At 43.4% G+C, this 15387-nt stretch overlaps 1 protein-coding gene across 1 annotated transcript in view; it reads right to left on the bottom strand.

Annotated features, from left to right (window-relative positions):
- ZNF536 (zinc finger protein 536) overlaps positions 1–15387 on the bottom strand; it is a 228458-nt gene that overhangs the window by 71559 nt on the left and 141512 nt on the right. The window lies entirely within an intron of this gene.

Genomic DNA, 15387 nt, shown 5'->3' with positions numbered 1-15387 from the left:
TAAAGACACATCTCTCGGCCATAAGGAGAGACGCAGGATGTATGCCCTCGTAGGTCAGACAGGCGCAATCTTCTGTGTCTGACGCCTGCGAGTTGGTTAGCGCCCCCACGCACCCGCCGGGGGTGCCTGCAGCCTGGCTCCCTGCAGTGGCGGCGGCCTGCACCGGGCAGCGGGACCAGCAAGCATTTTTTGGAACCAAATTTCCTTCCCTTTCACATCAATTTTTTTTTTCTTGGTAAATAACTGTAATTAGCATTGAACTTGCAATATAACCTCTTGCCTATATGCGGAAAAAATCATTTAAAAATATTTTAGCCACTTCCATCCTTTCAGTTCCCTCGCACAGCTGCCGTTTAAAAAAAAATCCAGAATGTCCTAAGACATGGTGTTTAATAGGTCAGGAGACCCTTCTCAGCCCCGACTCCCAGCCCCAGAAGGGCCATGTCACTCGCCAACACGGGGCTGTGGCACGCCTGCATTGCACAAAAACCAAAAGAACACAGAACATGTCGGGGCCAGAGCCTGTTTCTGTCTAGAAAGAGTTTCAACTGACTTGGGCGCTCCCTAAATGAGGCACAGTGGGGAGAGGGTGATTTGGGATCTTGTTCCCCTCGCCTCTCAGCTGTGTGACAACATTTTAAACCTGCCTGAGACTGTTTGCTTTCCTGCAAGGTGGGTACACGAATGCCAGTCTTGCCCAATTCTTGTGAGGATTGAGGTACGTCAAATAATACCAAACCTCAATCACAATTCTTGGCACAAATCAAGTATTTCATAAATGGCTGCTTCTACTGTTTACAAATAATACTTGTTATAATATTAGTGTAATATATAGTATATAATAGTCTAATTCTTCTGTTTATAATAATAATTTTCTAATTGTTGATGACAATAACGATCATTTCTCCTGGCTGTGACAATAACAGGGCCAGCACAGTTATCTGACTTTCATTTTAGACCCGGTTTGGAAAGGTGTCATCAGTTGGGAAACTCAAACACATGATTTCTGGGCTCAGATGCTCCTGTGCGTCCTTTGGTCACGTGAGTAATGACTCCCCGGCCCTGGGCTAGCCCAGCAGGTCATCCTCTGAGGGCCATGCCAGTCCCTCATCACGTGCTGGGGAGCTCACCTGTGCCCAGTCACCTGGGCTCACCTGGGGCCCAGCCTGAGCGCTGGCCTCAGTCCGAGTCCTCACCCTGGGCTCCTTGGGCCTGGCTGCTTTCCTGGCATTCAGAGGATGGACCCAGATGGCTGGGCCCCAGTTAGCTCTTCTCCTTAGCAAATCCATAATTCTGTACTTCCTCAGTGCTAAGACTCACAGACGTAGTATTTAAAATTGAACAAGTCTGAAATAATAATGCATCTTATAATAGATATTGGGCTTTTTTTGTTTGTTTTCTCCCAAAAGATGGCCCATTATAGAGTGGATAGTATCTCAAAGTTAAGAATAATGAGAATGCATGAGAAGAAGAATGCTACCACCCAGGAGCCATCACCACATGTGCTAAGTGTTTCCCCAGCCCTATGGGATCACTGGGGCTTTGGATCAGACTCCCAGGCGAGGTGGACGGAGGACCTGAGGTGCAGGGCAGGCCCTAGACTCCAGGAGCGGGCACAGGACTCACAGTGGGAATGGAGACAGAGGCCGGGAGCTTACAGAGACCATCCACTGGGAAGGCTGGTGTGCCTGGCTGAGAAAACAGGTGGGAACTGGAGGAGGCCAACTCCGAGTGCCAAGCTGGACCCTCGCTCCTGACTGCCCTGCTCCCGTAGGGCTCCCACGGCACACTCCAGACTGCGGCACACCCCCAGCATCTCCAGTCAAGTCCTGAACCTATTTGAGGCGTCTTACAAAGTAGGGACAGTGCAGGTCACAGACAGCAGTTGTGACCACAGGCCTGTCTCACTCCGAAGACCTGTTCCCAGAGCCACACACCCTCTCCCACCCATAAAACACGGGATTCCGGGGTCGGCTTGCTCATCATGCACTCATACAGCGTGCGCTGACGACCCCCCAGTGCCAGGCGCTGTTCGTAGTGCTGGAGGTCCTGCTACAGACAAATTGGACAGTGCCCCTGCCATCATGGAGCGGCGTTCTAGTCAGAGCACAGACAAGAGTGGATGTGTAATGTGCAGGCCCTGGAGGGCAGTAAGGAATTCTAGGAGGGGGGAGAGGTTCAGGTTCCTACTAGGGGCTCGGGGAAGGCCTCACTGGGAGCCCACAGTTAAGTAAAGACCTAAGGAAGTGAGGGATCAAACCATGCAGTTATATGCAGTGAGAATGTGGCAGAGGATACAGCCGGTGCAAAGGCCCTGAGGTGGAAGCCTGACCTGCCTGAGCACAGCAACAAGGCCAGAGTGGCCGGAGCAGACTAAGTGAGACGGGGAGTAGTGAGCTGGTAATACGAGGAGTCGGGTGTGACCGTGGGCCAGCGGTGTCCTGCCGGCCACAGCTTTGACTCCGAGTGACACAGAAGCCCCTGAAGATTTGAACACAGTAGTGACAAGTCTGAGGTAACGTGGTAGGAGAATCACTCTGGCCAACATGGTGAGACTAGAATGTAGGGAGGGGGCAGAAGCGGGGAGACCCGCCGGGCGGCTGTTGATAACCCACAGGAGAGGCGACGCTGGTCTGACCCGCACGGCCACAGTGTGGGTGGGGAGAAGGGAACCGATACCTTTCTGGATGTATTTTGAAGGTAGAGTCTACAAAGTTGCAGACAGAATGGCTGTGGGGTGGGGTCCCAGACAAAGAGAGGGGTCAAAAACAACAGCAAGACTTCTGGAAGGATGGAGTCGCTGCGGCAGAGACAGGCGGAGCAGGCTCCAGGTGAGAAGGGGCACGAGGTGCTCTGCCCTGGGGCGTGCGTGGAGCTGGGGAAGGCAGAGGCACTTGGGGCCCTGAAGTCACAGCGGGGCAGTGAGGGCCCGTCGGGGCCAGCAGAGGAGCTGAGGTCCGCTGGAGATTTGCTCAGAAAAGCAAGGCAAAAGTACCACTCTGGTTTGCTCACCCTCCCGCCCCGCCCGTCCTGGACAACAGGCCTCCCCTGCAGCCTGCTGTTTCTTCCTGCAGCGCAGCCTCAGCCCCCGGCCTCCTCCTCGCCGGCGCCTCCCGACAGCCCCCAGTGACACCTGGCAGCCAGGCCTCCAGCCCACAGCAGCGTAGCGGCTAAAACAACAGACATAAAAATCTCCCCCAACAGTCTGAAAATACAAGGTGTAAAGCTCTGCATCCCAAAAAAGCTTCCCGCCGGAGGGACTATTTTTAAAAAGATTTCTAAGAGGTGTGAACGTGAAGCTGTCTATTCTGTTTCTGCGGCAAGGCACCAGATCCTAGGTTTTCTAAGAACGACACAGAGTGGCCGCTTCTGGCCCCCGTGGGCAGGGCTGCTCGTGGCCCCGAGCCAGGCGTGCCCCGGGGGGAAACGATGGAGCTCTGTGCATTAGGCTGCCCGAACAATCGGAGGGAAAATTGAACGCTCCTGAACACTGTTGGTTCATAGAATCGGAATTAAGCTTGAACTTTGCTGATGTCTCTGAGATTTTGTTCCCTCTAAACACCATTTAAATCTGCATTATTAGCCCCCTTCTTTGGGAAAGTACAGCTGCTGCTGTACTTACAGCTTTTACATACAGCAAATTGCCAAAAACACCCAAATACATAACAGGGAATCTATTCTTCCCGTCTGCCTAAGGGTCAGGTGAAAGCCAACGGAAATAACTAACTCTCTCACTTGCGTCCGCAGGAGAAACGGGCCGTTCAAGCCGCGAAGGTCATGGTAAGCTGGTTTTGGTGACTAAAGATTTCCCTCTAAATGCAGAAGATGGACACTTATTTTTAATCTTCTGTTGGAGGAGCGTGGATAGCAATTGAAGGGCACTGCACACTGTCTGGGGGACTGCTTCAGTTTAAAACAAATTAATCAAGGAGCAGAGCCGCGAGGGGAGCGGATCTGACTGGAGAGGAAGACCTGGGAGCACAGGTGGTGTCGGGTGAGGCTGCGAGGGTCCCACCGGGGCCCCCAGTCCACCCCGCCTCGGAGCCGGCACTCCCACCGCCGACCACTCTGCACCGCGGCTTCGTGTCTGCCCTAACTCTGCGTGCTGTCAGGTTTAAAACAAAAACATAGTTGCATTATCACGCTGAATTATGGCCGGCGGTTGTAAAGATATTGTTTTTAGGTCTGGTGCTTAGAGACCGCCCTGGATAGCTTTCAAAGAAAATGGAGCTCTCTTGGGCTCAGATTTCATCTCATATGGACTGTTTGATGAGTCTGGAGAGGGAAAGGATGCTTGATTTCGGCCCCTGAGTGCCCCCACCGAGGAGCGGGGCTCTGCACACCCGGCTCAGAACACGGAGAGACTGAGCGTGGCCCCTGAAGCCTCCTCCTGAAAGTCTGGGATGCAAGGCCTGCCACGGTTTGTGCCTGGAGGTCCGTTCCCCCAGAAAGGCCTTAGAATCATCTGTAAGGTTCTCTAAAGAAAATAATCTAATTAAATCTAGCTGTTTCATTCTTGGTGAAAATTTTGCTTTTTAATCCAGGATCTCAACTCTCCTAAACTTATTCTCCTGCCCTCCCCCACCCAACAAGTCTGTTAGATGCTGTTCTTCAAACCTGAACTAAAAATAGTTTGGAAAGACAAACGTGATATTCTAAATGTCAGCTCGGAAGACTATAGGAGCAGCTATTTTCTATTTATCACAAATATTGTCTGATGCTACGTGTCTAAAGAATACTCTTGATTAGAAAGGCCCTTCCTTTTGTTCGGTGCTTCTAAAAATATAAAGACTATCATAAAAAAATAAATAAAATGGGAAAGGTGACACAAATCTTTCCCATCAGACTTTTTAATTTTTTTTTTTTTGCCAGAATTGGGGTAGCACATTATGATGAGGATTCAAAAAGAATAATTAAAGTTCTACACGGACACAGATCTGCCTCAGGGAGGACCTTTTATGTTGTTTTGCATTTCGTGTGTCATTCAAAAGGTTTGCAACTGGGAAATGATGTTGAACTAAAATCAGACAAGAACACATTGACTGAAATTATACCTGTCCAATGAGTTGACACCCCTTTAGACAGCTCACCACGATGGCTCTGGAGCCACCACTGCTCTCCGTGTGGGTGACATTTAGACTCCGCACACGGCACAAGCAAGAAGCAGTCTCAGAGTGGGGAGTGTGCACACAGACCCCAGGATGGCAGAGGGCACAGCAGAGGATCACCTGGCACCTGCAAGACTTCCGTTCACTGGCTGCAACCGGGAGTTACAATCAAGCAGCCCCACTGGCCAGGCTGGGACCCCGTGTGCTTTGGTTTTGACTCACGTAGTGTTGGGGTTTTTTGGTTAATATTTGAGCCAACATTTAGCAATAATGATGTTTCACATAAAGATCCAGATGTCTGGCTTCATTTTAAAAACTGGCAGCTGTGGCAACCCTGGCCCAGCTCTCCCTTATGGTGACACTGTAGGAGCAGAGTGGAGGATGCTTCTGTGTGCAGGGCATTCACTCTCCAGTTTTTCACAGTCCCTACCACTCCCTGTTGTCTCTCGTCATTGAAACTGAGTGTCAGCCAGCGTTTTTCCTTGCACTTGGAGTGTTCTTTTTATTATAATAAAGAAACATTTCTGGGTATTTATATTGTTACTAAAAGAAAAGATAGATGTGAGGCAGCATGCTTCAAGTAAGACACAACAAAGAACTCTTCTTTGTGAAAGTGAAGAATATGCCAATAGGTCTATGTGTAAATATCAAGCCCATGTCACTCAGTGATGTCACTTGCCTGGCACCTCTGGGCATTTATTCATTCTACAAACATTTACTGAGCACTACTATGTGCCAGGCCCTGCTCTAGGTACCAGCCACACATTACCTGGCAAAGGGAATAAATATTTCTGCCCCTGTGGAGCCTGCCTTCCTGCAGGGAAGAGCAGGAAACTAAAAAAATACATAGACCTGAGAAATAAAGTATTCACATGTATGCTAGAGAATGAATAATACTATAGGGAAGAAACGGGGCAGGAGAAAGAACCCGGGGAGAGTCTGGAAGGGGCAGCAGCTTTGCACATGCGCATGAGTTTGTGAGCTCTGGGCTTTGCTGAGTCTGCCTTTGCCACCCCACATGATCTGTGCCTGCAGAGTCTTCCCTGACTGCCTTACCCCACACGGACCTCTCCCCAGTCTGGGAGACAACGTCACTGACTACAGGCCATGCACACATGGTTCATTGGTTCCCATGAACACACAGTGAGCTGCTTCAGAGACTTGGTCCTCCACTTGGCACAATGGGGTAAGCAGGGTCCCTGCCCCCAAGAAGCTGAATCTAATTTGGGGGTGAGGCAAGTGCATCCGTTACTCTCATGGTAAGTGGAAAATGCTGAGTATCATAAAAGAGGTAGAGAACAAGTGGCATCCGAAGGGCAGAGGAGAAGGCATTACCTGCAGCCAGGGAGTGAGGGGAGCAGTGTTGTGTGCACCGATGGTCTGCCCACCTCTTCACTGCTCCTCTCAGAACCTGCCCCTGGCTCCCACCCCTACAAGACGCAATCAAGGCTCCTCATTCCGCATTCAAGGCCTCAGCCTCTTTCCAACCCAATTTCCCCAATTCCATTTCCTCCAGTCACTTCCTTCAGCAAATGCCTTGGCTAATGCTGACACTAGAAAAAAGGCATCAGAAACACAACTACCAAAAAAAAAGGAATAGTGAATACGTATCAAGAGAGAACTTTCTTCAGGAGAGGACAGGGATGTGTCATGCAGTGATGCTCAACTTCATATACAATAAAGGAAATAGACGATCTTGGAAACATACCATAAAAAAGAGATACAAAGAATCAAAATGTAGATGATCAAACAGGAGAAGGACTCAGAAAGGAATGGGAGGAAAAATTAAAGCCACTTTCCACAATAAAATATAAAAGAAAGCCACTTTTTAAAAATAAATGTCCCATTTGAAGCAGAATAAATTGAATAGACACTGCTGACAACATAGAGATATGGAAGATGGACTTGAGAAAATCAAGCAAAATAAAGTTTAAAAATCCAAGAACTAAAATTAGTGGAAAAAAAAATAATAGGCGAGACAGAGGAAATTTACTATACATATAACTGGTGTATGTGAAGAAAAGAATATTTTAAAGTAACCAAAAAACTCAAGGATATAACAAAAGAAAACTGTCCTCACATAAAGGATGCAGTCTTTGGAGTGAAACAGCACACAGCGTCGTAGGAAACTCTGATGCTTTAAAAAAAAAGAACCCTACAGATTTCATATTAAAACATCAAAAAATGAATAAACAAACAAATAAGCAAACAAAAAATAAATCAACAAAAGGTTTGAGAATATTATTAATAGATATAAAGGTAACTACTAGAATATTTACAACATGACTTTTCCGTACTCTTGGTGGAAAAATACACACAAGCACACACATAACAGAATAAAGAAAGCCCAGATAATATAGCAAAATAGGAAACAAAGACAGAAGAAAACTTAAAGCAAAATCACAATATAAGAACCAAATATATATATATATATTTTTGTGTGTGTGTGTGTGTGAGGAAACTTGGCCATGAGCTATCCATTGCCAATCCTCTTCTTTTTGCTGAGAAAGATTGGCCCTTGGCTAACATCTGAGCCCATCTTCCTCTACGTTATATAGGACATCGCCACAGCATGGCTTGATGAGTGGTGAGCTGGTCTGTGCCCGGGATCTGAACCTGCAAACCCCAGGTCGCCAAAGCGAAGCACGTGAACTTAACCACTGCACCACCAGGCCAGCTCCAACCAAATATATTTTTTACATCAGTGAGTATAAGTGGGTTAATCTTACCTATTAAAAGAAAACATACTTACATTAGAATGATAAAAGTAAAACAAAATGTTACACTGTATATGTGACTGATCTATGCCAAAGTGACTCAGAAAGATTAAAATTATGATGATTAGCAAAGTCATAACATGAACACATAATATAAAATAAAGTAGGGTTTTGATAATTTTATGCGTAAGTTTAAATTTAAGGCAGAAGTATTTAATCAGACCAAGAGAGACACTTCATAATGGTCAATTGAATAAGACACAATGATCTAACTGGGTCATTGTACACCAAAAAATTCACAAAGCAAAAAACAAAACAAAAGAACCAAAAAGCATTTTTTAATGTATTTTTTTGTGTGTCTGAGGAAGAACAGCCCTGAGCCAACATCCAATGCCAATCCCCCTCTTTTTTGCTGAGGAAGACTGGCCCTGGGCTAACATCCGTGCCCATCTTCCTCTACCCTACATGGGACGCCGCCACAGCCTGGCTTAACAAGCGTTGCGCCTGTGCGTGCCCAGGATCCGAACCGGTGAACCCCGGGCCGCCGCAGCGGAGCGCGCGCACTTAACCACTTGCGCCACCGGTCCAGCTCTGCATTTTTTTTAAGAAAAGCAAAAATCACCAAAACAAAATAGTAATAGAAGATTTTACCTCATGTTCAGTTTATCACAAACCAAGTAGATAAAAATTAGGATGTGAAAAATATAAGTAGCACAATCGATAAGGTAAATCTGATAGAGCTCCATCAAACTGCAGTCTCTTAAAATAGAAAATGTGCGCTCTTTCCAAATGCCTGTGGAACAGGAACAAGATGGACAAGACCTGAACAAGAACAACTGATCACAAGGAAATCTGGTGCAAACCAAAACTTGAGGTGGATGGAGCACAACCTCTGAGCACTACGCATGCACGTCTAGATATTAATACTTAAAATAGAAAACTAAACAAACGAAAAAAAAATCAAACATTGAAAACCTTTTAAAGATGAAAATTACTTGGGATAAAGTGAAAATTAAAAGGAAAATTGCAGAATCTCTGGTTAAAAAAAAAAATCATTGCATATCAAGGGGGTTAAAGATATAATGAAGAAAAAACCATAACCTTTAAAACATAGGTTATTCAATAAGAAAGTAAGAAAATAAATGAACTAAGCATTCAATTCATACGGAAGAAAAAGAGGAACCAAACAGATCTAACTAAAGCAAGAAAAATCATTAAAGTGACAGCAGAAATTAAAGAAAAACATCTAATGAATATATATCTTTGTAGAAGGGAAACACAAGGAAGTAGATAAACCTCTAGCTCTCCCAGTGGTTCTCAACCAGGGATGATCTGTTCCCCCGGGTGACATTGGCAATGTCTGGAGACATTTTTTGTTGTCACAACTGGGGAGCTGCTAGGGCACCTCGCGGGTAGAGGCATCGACGCTGCTAAACCTCCTACAGTGCCCAGGACGGCCCAATAGGAAAGAAGGGCCACCTACGCTGTCAGTGATGCTGCGGTTGAGAAACTCTGAGCTCTCTTAATAAAAACAAAAGAAGGAAAGCACAAACTCACAAAACTAGAAATAATAATATGTATAGAACCAGAGATACAAGAAATATTAACATATATATAAATACGTTATTTCATTTTGTGCAAATAATTTTAAGTAAATAAAATGGACACATTTTTATGAAAGTAGAAATTACCAAAGTTGATCACAGAAGAGAAAGAACTTAAACAGGCCAATGACCATGAAAAAAAAAAAAACCAGAGAGAGTTGTCAGAGAGCTATCTCAAAAATGCACAAGGCCAAGGTGTTTTCACAGGTTGATTCTATCGATCCTTCAAAACACCGACAAACCAATGCTATTTAACTGTTACGAGCTTAGAGAAGAACTCTCCTGATTCTTTTGTGAAGGTGGTATAACATTGATATAAAAAACTGACAAAGATACAAAAAAACCCATAAATCAATCATACTTTTGAACAGCAATGTAACAAATCCTAAGTAACGTTTTAAAAAGTAGAATTCAGTAGTAGTATATTAAAAAGAATAACAAGCCTTTATCAAACAGAGTTGATTCCTTAAATAAAAAGATGTTTTAATATAAGGTAATCTAGTAATATGATTCACTTTTTAATATTTTAATATTATATGTAACAGATAAAAATGTTTGATCATCTCCACAGATCCATAAGAGGCATTTATAAATTTAAACACAAATAGTTGATTAAAATAAATAATCAACCAAATCGTCTTAGAAGGATGTTTCTGGAACATGCATATAACAGGACGCTTATGCTAAACTGCTCCAATCCTGTACACGGCAGCTAGGAACAGGCTGTCTACTACTGCACCAGTACTGAGCATTCTTCTCAGACATACTAGTCATTGCAATGGAAAAGGAGAAAGAAATATGAGGTTCTAAAGTTGTTGAAAAGAGGGACGATTATTATTATTTGCAGGTAATATCGTTCCGTACCAGAATACTTATGGGAAACTGCTGGAAAAAATATTAGAAACAATAGGACCATTTACCCAGGTGGCCAGTTGTAAGATGAATGTACAAAAATCAGCCGTTCCAATCACCCCAGACAATAACCAATTAGAAAACACAGGTGAAGAAAAGATTTGATTTACAAGCAACACAGTGTGAGAAAGAGAGAGAGAGAAGAGGAGGAGGAGAAGCCCCAGAAATAAACCTGTATATGAATTCTCGGGCCTATATAAATGAAGAAAAACAAACAAACGATTGTTTAAAATGACTCAGCAACAGAAAGGCCCCTTTTTTCTCTTGGACATAAGACTGTAAGTCGTAACAGTGTGAATTCTCCCTGTACATTTATAAATTTATTGTATTTCCTCATCGTCCCAAAAAATCCTTCGGAGTAGTTTGTGGGAAAAATAATTTTTAAACTAAGACTAAAGATCCTATAAAAATAAATATGAAACTATACAGTAAAATTCTGAAAAAAAAAGAAAGAATAAGCCTTACTAGATATTACATTGAATTATATAGTCATTAATACAGTTTGGAACAGGTGCACAAATAGCAGACAGAACAACTGAGTAAAATATAGAGTACAGAAATGGACGTAAATGCATCTGAGAATTTAGTAAAGATAAAGGTGCCTTTTTTAATCAGTGAGAGAAAGAAGAGTTATTTAATAAATGGTATTTAGTCAACTGGCTAGCCACTGGATTGGGGGAAGGATAAAAAGTAAAACTGGAACCCTAAGTCACTACTTACACCAAACAAAATCAAGGTGATTAAGGATTTAAAGGCCAAAAAATAAATAATCATAGAAGATAACATGGAAGTTAATATAAAATCTAGGAGTAAGTAAGTCACAGAAGCCATATTGACAGATAAATTTAAGTATAAAAAGATCTAAAATCTCACTATGATAGAAAAAACACAAACAAAATCAAAAGGCATATGACAAACTGGGGAAAATATTTATAACATGAATGACAGAAAAGGGCTAATTTCCTTAATATATAATAAGCTCTTGCAAATCAGTGAGAAAGATATCAATCATTCAATAGAAAAAAAACAGGCAAATGATATGAAAAGGCAATTCACAGAGAAAGAAATATAAATGACTTATACACATATGGAAAGATGTTCAATGTCACTCATAATTAAAGACGTGCAAATAAAAACAATGGGAAACCTATCAGATGGGCAAAGGTTTCCATCTCTGACTGAGCTGTTTCACTTCTTGGAATTTGTCTTATAGGAATCTCTCTCTCTGTCTCTCTGACCAAAGGTAGCCAGTTATAAAAGAAATTGCATATTTATATAATTTCTCTATATATTAGATATATAAGATATATTAGACAGATATTAGATTACATATACACACATATATATGTAATTATTCATCAACAAGGAACTGGTTAAGTAAATTATAGCGGACCTCTACAAAGGAACTAGGAACTCTCTGCAATTATTAACAAAAATAGATGTGGAATATGTGGAAAACTATGCATGATATATTAAGGAACAAAGCAAGCTAGAAAACAGTGTATATAGTATGTTTCGTGTTTAAAAATTAATATGTATACATATATACTTGCATAGAAAACTTATTGAAATATACACTGTAACTGTCTATAGCAGTTATCAATGGAGTTGGGCTAAGAGTTTGAGGAAAAGGAAGACTCACTTCTCATTATACAGGTACCCTTTTGTACAGGTTGAATTTTAACTATGTACATGTGTTAAACAAAAAAACCCTTCCTGAGTGCTCAAAAAATGATGGAGATACATCAAAAGGACACAGGGCGAATTTGAAGGCCCTCGCAATGGCCAAAGCTCTGACAATTTGAGCAAGAAAATGATGATAGTAATGGATTCACAACCCATAGAATAAAATAAATATCCTTGAATCCATACTCAAGTCCAATTCAAAAGAACAATTGAATAACTAATGGTAGAGAAGGGACAGCTTTTCCTTAGAGAAGAATTCCAATTTAAGAAATGTGGGGGGGGGGGGGCGGCCCTGTGGCCTAGTGGTTAAGTTCGAGAACTCTGCTTTGGCAGCCCAAGGTTTGCAGGCTCGGATCCCAGGCTCAGACCTATACACCACTCATCAAGCCATGCTGTGGCAGCATCCCACATACAAAATAGAGGAAGATGGGCACAGATGTTAGCTCAGAGACAATCTTCCTCAAGCAAAAAGGGGAAGATTGGCAACAGATGTTAGCTCAGGACCAATATTCCTCACCAAAAAAAAAAAGAAAGAAAGAAAGAAATGTAGAAGGAATGAGGGAAATCAAAAACCACAATTAGGGGGCCGGCCCGGTGGCGCAAGCGGTTAAGTGCGCGCGCTCCGCTGCGGCGGCCCGGGGTTCGCTGGTTCGGATCCCGGGCGCGCACAGACGCACTGCTTGGTAAGCCATGCTGTGGCGGCGTCCCATGTAAAGTGGAGGAAGATAGGCACAGATGTTAGCCCAGGGCCATCTTCCTCAGCAAAAAAAGAGGAGGATTGGCGGATGTTAGCTCAGGGCTGATCTCCTCACAAAAAAAAAAAAAAAAAAAAAAAAAAACCACAATTAGAACATCATAGCAATAATTGTTGTTAAGCAAGATCCACTAATGGACATAAAACTAGTAGTCAAAAGTATGAAAATAAAAAGAATATTTGTGTTGTCTCAAAGTATCTCCCCACAGGATATGTTTTCATTACAAAGGAAAAAATAGTAACTTTACCGCTGAGAAACCTGGAGGGCACCATCTTTGCCAAGTCATTAGAAGTTAACCTCACCAGCAAGGAGACACATGGGCCTCAGGTGACTCCTGAGGTGACCACACTGAGGGGACACAACATCACTCCATGGAGTTCTTGTCTAAAATGCACAACCTCAACCGAATCATGAGAAAACAGCAGACAAACCCAAATTGAGGGACATTCTACAAAATACTGGCCAGTACTCTTCAAAAGTTTCAAGGTCGTGAAAGGCATGACCGACTAAGGCACCATCCCAACCTGGAGGAGGCTAAGGACCCACAACAACTAGATGCGATGTGGGATCCTAGACTGAACCCTGGCCTAGAAAAACGGTGTCAGTGGGACACTGGGGAAATTTGAATAAGGTCTGTAGATTAGTTAATAAAATCGTATCAAGGTTAATTTCCTGGTTTTGATCATCAAACTAAGGAAATGTAAGATGCTAGCTTTTAGGGAACCTGGGTGAAGAATATGAGAGAACTCTTTGTACTATTTTTGCAACTCTTTTTGTAAGTCTGATATTATTTCAAAATCAAAAGTTTAAAAAGTAATTTAAAAAAATTCTTCCCGGAAGTCCCACTAGGATAAACAATGAAAGATAGAAGATCATTGACAAGTCATTAAATCACAATGGGAAATTCCACTGATGTGGCCTCTTTTCCCTGGGACTTGTTCAGTCTCACTGTAAGATGAGAAGCCCTGGTCGTTCCTCACCAGCGTACACCATCCCCAGAGATCTCAGGAGATGCAAGTAGGCGCCCCTTTTCTCTGGTTTATAAAGAGACAGTGGTTCCTCAAAAACAAAAAAAAATAGACAAATCCCTTGGGAATAGAAATGTTGGGTGTGTGACCCCCAGCCTTAAATCTAAATACTTACAGCCAAGAGTCCCAATATTCTGTTGGGTTTGGAGAACAGGGAAGATTCCAAAACCATCTCCTCCCCACTTGAGTAGTCCTGGAAAGTGACTCACCTGTTCACAGTTTCCCGTTTCTCAATCTGTAAAATCTGGAGAATAAATGTCACTCCTTTTATTGATGCTCTTGAAAGCACTGATCTTAAGATGGGCTGCTCATTTCATGATCTCAAGTCCCTTTAGGAGGATAGGGCAGTCACCGAGGACACGGGACCCATCCTCAATTCAGTGTGCAAATCCAGGAAGCTGAAATGAGCATGCCAAAATGCCCGGGGCCAAACAGCGAGAGAAGGTTGGTGCATTGGAGCCTTGACTCCTAGCTCCCAGGGCTGCCACCGGTTCACGCTTAAGAGATGAAAATTATTTTGAAAACCAAGGCCAAAGGCCACAGGCATATATTTGCAGTAGATTATTGACATGAGTGTGCCATGGACCTAGCCAATCAGAAAGTAATTTTATAAACACTGTTATTAAACAGAAGGGCAATTACTTTAAGTACTGGAAAAATGTCAGGGTCATACATGAATTTTGTGGGTATCACATTTTATTTGACACTCAGTGGATCAATGACTCCAAGGAAATTTATTCAGAAATAATATGCACCATGTCACCAACCTTCAAGCTAAACCTCCCCTATACAGATCACCCAAACTTAGAGAGAGGAATAATTTCTGATTTCTTCAGTTTGCTAAGTATCCAGAAAGGCAGTCAAAGCTCTTTATACATAAAAGTCTGAAAGTAATTAAGGATTATGTGGTAAGTGTACAAACACGGTTTATATGACTACATTTCAGAAAAAGTCCTTTTTATTTCTGCCTTTGTCAACTGCACAGAGCAGAAGGTTCTAACGTGCTATGATAAGAAGCGTTAAGAGGGGCCCAAGGGCAGCTCTTCTCTGACGCCTGTTTGTAAACCGCGTGGCCTTGAGGTCCTCCACTTCTGTGCGCCCCTACACTGGATTTCTGCTGGAGCCGTGGACGTTGCGACTACATTAGTGACAGTTGTGTGACTGTACAGGGAGGGGGAGCAGAGGAGACAAAGAGCCAGAGCTGCTGCCTTCACCTTGGAGGACAGATCTCCTGCAGGCTCGAGTGGCCTGGCGGCCCTATTCCACCACAACAGAGTCTGGGATGGCCCCAGGGATGCAAGGGGCCCCCGGCCGCCCCCTCTCCCAGCCCAGTCCTGGCAACGATCCTTCTGTTTTATATGAGTGGTCTATGCATTAAAAGGCAGGGAAGTGGAGGATGGGACACACATAGTAGGCCCTCAATAAAAATAGAGTGAATGACTGAATGATCGCCAAGCCCCTCAAGGTTGGCAAATACAGTGAGAGTAAATAATTGAGATTTTTCAGGAAATGATGCTGCATTTGGTAGAGCCTAATTTTGAGGCATTTCAGAAGAATACATTAACTTGGGTATGATA

Source organism: Diceros bicornis, chromosome 34 (assembly GCF_020826845.1).
Source record: "Diceros bicornis minor isolate mBicDic1 chromosome 34, mDicBic1.mat.cur, whole genome shotgun sequence".
In the NCBI taxonomy this organism is placed as follows: domain Eukaryota; kingdom Metazoa; phylum Chordata; class Mammalia; order Perissodactyla; family Rhinocerotidae; genus Diceros; species Diceros bicornis.
The sequence above is the reverse complement of the archived record's forward strand: the minus strand, read 5'-3'. Positions and strand labels throughout refer to the sequence as shown.